This window comes from Tarenaya hassleriana, unplaced genomic scaffold (assembly GCF_000463585.1).
Source record: "Tarenaya hassleriana unplaced genomic scaffold, ASM46358v1 Cleome3, whole genome shotgun sequence".
NCBI classification, from domain to species: Eukaryota; Viridiplantae; Streptophyta; class Magnoliopsida; order Brassicales; family Cleomaceae; genus Tarenaya; species Tarenaya hassleriana.
Genome location: NW_010966177.1, coordinates 7,668 through 13,774, shown reverse-complemented (window position 1 = coordinate 13,774; position 6,107 = coordinate 7,668).

Sequence of the window (6,107 nt, the reverse complement as noted above, 5' to 3'; positions counted from 1 at the left end):
ATGTTTTGACGCACTCTAAAAATGTTTCGATGCATTCAAAACATGTTTGGATGCACTCCAAAAGTGTTTGGACACACTCTAAACATGTTTGGACGCACTCTAAACGTGTTTCGATGCTCTCTAAGTATATTTCCACGCACTCTAAACATGTTTGGATACACTCTAAGTATGTTTTGATGCACTCTAAATATGTTTCGACGAACTCTAAACGTGTTTGGATACATTCTAAGTATGTTTTGATGCACTCTAAATATGTTTCGACGAACTCTAAACGTGTTTTGACGCACTCTAAACATGTTTCGATGCTCTCTAAGTATATTTCGACGCACTCTAAACATGTTTGGATGCACTCTAAGTATGTTTCGACGCACTCTAAACGTGTTTCGACGAACTCTAAACATCTTTCTTTGCACTCTAAATATGTTTCGACGAACTATAAACGTGTTTTGACGCACTCTAAACGTGTTTCGATGCTCTCTAAGTATATTTCGACGCACTCTAAACATGTTTGGATGCACTCTAAGTATATTTCGACGCACTCTAAACATGTTTGGATGCACTCTAAGTATGTTTCGACGCACTCTAAACGTGTTTCGACGAACTCTAAACATCTTTCTTTGCACTCTAAATATGTTTCGACGAACTCTAAACGTGTTTTGATGCACTCTAAACGTGTTTCGATGCTCTCTAAGTATATTTCGACGCACTCTAAACATGTTTGGATGCACTCTAAGTATATTTTGACGCACTCTAAACATGTTTGGATGCACTCTAAGTATGTTTCGACGCACTCTAAACGTGTTTCGACGAACTCTAAACATATTTCTTTGCACTTTAAACATGTTTCGACGCACTCTAACACTACAAGAAAAACTGAAATTTGCGACACCTGTTGCGACCGAAATTTCAGTCGCAATAAAATGTGCGACAGACCGCGACTAAAGAGCGACACAATATCGGAAAAATATCTCTGTCGGACTTGGACGCAAAATCTGTCGCAAATTTCCGACCGCTTGCGACCGATAACTCTGTCGCACGTATTTGCGACAGAAATACGACGGAAAACGACAGATAATTTACGACAGATGGTCTGTCGGTACGTACCGACACAGTATGCGACAGATATGTTCGGTCGGTGTACGTGTACGACACATTTGCGACAGATGTTATGCGTCGCGGATAGTATGCGACCGATATGCAACACACTGTAGGAGTCGCTCAATATTTGCGACTGATGTGCGATTCACCGCTGTGTCGCAAAATTAGGTACACACGTGAATGGTATGTCACCTAACTTTTGTCGCAATTCTATCGCACTTCGGTCGCAAATCATTTTACGACAGAAAATATCGGTCGCAATTCTGTCGCAACGTTCCACCTATATATCCGCCGCGCGATGAGCATGCATAGATAGGAAAAAAAAATTATTAACGGAAAAAAAAATTATTTACAAAAAAATATCTTTTTTATCCAGAATGTGAATGTATAATAGATTTGATTCTTCTAATCAAATCTCGAGTGAGTTTGCTGAAGAATTACAATATTTTATGGCGTTTGCAACAAGTCAAACGTCGTATATTGAGAGTTCGAAGTTACCATGTCCGTGCTCAAAATGCGAGAATAAAAGATGGCGAAGTCACTATGAAGTGTGTAAGCACCTTTATAGAAGAGGTTTTATGTCAAACTATTATGTTTGGTTGGCTCATGGAGAAACGTATGATACGTCGTCATCATCACGTGTTTCACAAATGCAAGAACAACTTGTGGAAAACACGTCGCTACCTCCGATCTTTCAAGAAGATCAAGACCGAAATCTATATGCAGAGATGGTGAATGATGCATTTCCCAACGTTGCTCCTTCTCCATATATGGAAGAAGAGCCAAATGTTGAAGCGAAAAGATTTTATGATATGCTTAACACGGCGAAGAGTCTGATGCGTACGTTGGGTCTACCTTACCGGAAGATTGATGTTTGTGAAGACAACTGTATGATTTTTTGGAAAGAAGATGCAGAATTGATGGAATGTCGTTTCTGCGGGAAAGATAGATATCGACCACGCCGGAAAGCTTAAAAAAAAGGCAAGTTAATTCCTTTGAAGAGAATGTTTTATATGCCTATAACAGATCGTTTGAAAAGGTTATATCAATCCGAAAAGACAGCATTATTTATGCGATGGCATGGCGAGCATTCGACGCCTGATGGAGAAATGCATCATCCATCTGATGGTTTAGCATGAAAACACTTTCAACAGGTATTTCCTGATTTTGCAAGTGAGACTAGAAATGTATATCTAGCATTATGCACGGATGGATTTAATCCATTTGGGATGTCTGGTCCAAATTATTCTCTATGACCGGTGATTTTAACACCCTACAATTTACCTCCGGACATGTGTATGAATAAAGAATTTTTATTTCTCTCAATATTAGTTCCGGGACCTAAACATCCTAGGAGGAGTTTGGATATTTTCCTTCAACCGTTGATAGAAGAGTTGAAAGACCTTTGGAGTATTGGGGTTGAGGCATATGACGTGTCAATAAAGCAAAATTTTTTGCTTCGTGCGGTGCTGATGTGGACAATTAGTGATTTTCCAGCATACTCGATGTTGTATGGTTGGACAACGCATGGTCGTCTAGCTTGTCCGTATTGTATGGATGAGACCGACGCATTTTGGTTGCCGAACGGGAGAAAAACGAGTTGGTTTGATTGTCATCGTCGTTTCTTACCAAGGAATCATGCATTGCGCCGAAACAAGAAGAATTTTCGTAAGAATCGTGTTGTAAGTGATTCTAGTCCGCTCGAACTGACGGGAGATGAAATATTATTCGAACGGATTGAAGATTGTGTGAGATCATATGGGTTAGGGGTTACTGCAGAAGTCGGTGGAAATGGTCATTTGCCGATTCAAGGATATGGCGAATATCATAATTGGCACAAAAAAAGTATATTTTGGGAATTGCCATATTGGAGACATCACAAGTTGCGACACAATCTTGATGTCATGCATATCGAGAAGAACTTTTTCGATAACATCATAAACACGGTGTTGAATGTACCTCAAAAGTCGAAGGACAATCCAAACTCAAGGAAGGATATAAAATCAATTTGTTTGAGGAAGGAGTTGGAACTTACAGAAGATGGGAAAGCACCGGTTCCAGTTTTTCGTGTATATGGAGAAGCGCAGAAAAATTTTTTTCAGTGGTTGAAGGATGATGTGAAATTCCCCGATGGTTACTCTTCAAATCTGGCGCGATGTGTTGATATTGCAGGGAATAAATTAACGGGTATGAAAAGTCATGATTGTCATGTCTTTATGCAACGATTGCTTCCAATAGCATTTGCAGAACTACTTCCACAACATGTACACGAGAGTCTATCAGGTATGTCAATATATTTTTTTAATGTTGTTTTTTAATATGTGAACTATATATATATAAAGTTGATACGTGGTTATTGTGTAGGGATCAGCTCATTTTTTCGGGTGATTTGCAGTCGGACGCTTAAACTTGAAGATATCACCATGCTGAAACAAAACATAGTTCTCGTAATTTGCAATCTGGAAAAAATATTTCCACCGTCATTTTTTGATGTGATGGAACATTTACCAATCCATCTACCACGAGAAGCAGAACTTGGTGGACCAGTTCAATTTCGGTACGTTATAATTAATTACTGTGTTTAGTTTAATTAATATATAAGACATATATATGCATACTTGTTTACATAACTGATGATTGTTTAATTTGTTTTTAGGTGGATGTATCCGTTTGAAAGATTTATGTACCATTTGAAGAAAAAGGCAAAACAAAAAGCCTTTGTTGAAGGATCAATTGCTGAACAGTATATCAATGAGGAAATATCATTCTTTACCTCATATTATTTTGAAGATAATGTGGCAACAAAAAGTAGAAGTATAAGAAAAATTATCCCATTGCGATGATGGCCCTAGTTATCCGACGAATGCAAATATTCCCCATATATTTTACAGAAAAGGAAGATGTGGTGGTAAGGCCAGCGATGCCTACTTATCTGAAAAAGACTATCATGTGGTACATACTTTTGTATTGTTGAATTGCGAAGAAGTACTACCTTTTGAAAGGTTCGTTTATACATTTAATTATTTATGGCGTACAATTTTTTGATATTAATTCATTTACAAGTTTTTTTCATTATATTGTGCAGGATTTTTGATGAACAAGTATACAACATGTATGGTGACGTAAATGACGAGGAATTGACCAAAATTAAAGAAAAAGGGTTCGCTACGTGGTTAAAAGAATATATAAGAATTTTTCATCAAATTTCTTATTTATACCCATTTTTAAGATCGATCAAGTATATATTGATATTTAAACAACCTATTTTTTCTTTGTTTTGCAGATTCGAACGTCACCAGAAGATCATCCATTGTGGTTGCATGAGCTAGTTCAAGGGCACATTTGTCGTGTTATATGTTGGCCTATATTTTTTACCAGAGGCTACGTTTTCTACACACATGAACACGGACAGCATCGTTCGACACATAATTTTGGTGTTTCTGTGAAAGGGTCAGAGTACTGTGCATCTGATAACGAATCCGATTTTTACGGACTACTGCAGTAGATTTTTGAACTCCAATATGCAGGTCATTTTGGACTCAAAGTGATGATGTTCAGGTGTGATTGGTTTGATCCTACACCCATGCGAGGGATCAGACTCAACAAAACAGGTGTTTTTGACATATGTTACACACGTCGATACGGAAAATATGATCCTTTTATATTGGCTTCTCAAGCAGATCAAGTGTGTTACATCCCTTATCCGAAGAAAATTACAAGAAGGTCAGACATGGATGGGCGAGCCGTCGTGAAGATCAACCCCAGGGGAACTATTATTCAAGAAGAAAATGATGAACAAATCCCGCTTCAAGATGTCGATCAAAGCATTCTTCAAATTGAAGACACGATTGAGGTTGGAAAGTTAATAGTCGAAGAAGGAGTAGTTGAAGAACTTGCAGACAATAATGACGAAGAGCAGGATAATACCGATGAGTCGGACGAAAAAACAACAGGAACTTCTGAATAGGGTTCTTTTGATTAATAATAACTTTTTTTATGTATGAAATACCGATTTGTATTACAAATATTGTACTCGAAATCAAAATATTAGTTATCATAAATTTTTTGCATTTTTTTTTAATTATTACATTATGTTGCGACCGAAATATGTGTCGCAACATTGTCGTAAAATGTCGGCATCTACGTCTCCCGCTTTTTTTTCGTTGCGACGGAAGGCGACATAATTAATCTGTCGCAATGTCCACGTGTCTCCCACTTTAATGACACAGCGACAGATTGCGACAGAATAAATCTGTCGCAACAATGTTAAAAACATCGCGAATCGTCTTCTTCCTCAGACACTTAGCAAAAAAAATCTTTCGCTCGATTTCTCCTTCGCCGCCGTCCCCCGCCGCCCGACGCGTTCGCTTCGCCGCCGTCACTACACGACCGTCCCCCACCGACAGGTAAGTTTCCGAACTCGTGACTCCCCTCTTATTCCCATTTCCGAACGGTTTAGGGTTTAGGTTCATGGTTCGATTCTTTCGAATCGAATTTCAACAGATTCGTGGTTCGATTCCCACCGAAACTGCCGCACCACTGCTCCGCCGTCTCCCACCGACACCGCAGCGTCACCGCGCCGCCGTCCCCCGCCGACACCGAGGTTATGGATCGATTCTTTCGATTTTACAGTGTTTTTCGTGTCGATTCTAAGTGTTAATATTATATTTTAGGGTTTATTTAGGGTTCTAGGTTAATTTAGGGTATTAGGTTTAATTTTAGATTTAGGGTTTATTTAGGGTTTAGGGTTTATTTAGGATTTAGGGTTATGTTTAGGGTTTAGGGTTAGTTGTAGATTTTAGGGTTCATTTAGGGTTTAAGGTAAATTTAGGGCTTAGGGTTACTTTTAGGGTTTAGGGTTTATTTAGGGTTTAGGGTTCATTTTAGGGTTTAGGGTGAATTTAGGATTTTAGGTTTAATTTTAGGTTTTAAGGTTTATTTAGGGTTTAGAGTTTATTTAGGGTTTATGGTTACTTTTACGGTTTAGGGTTATGTTTAGGGTTTAGGTT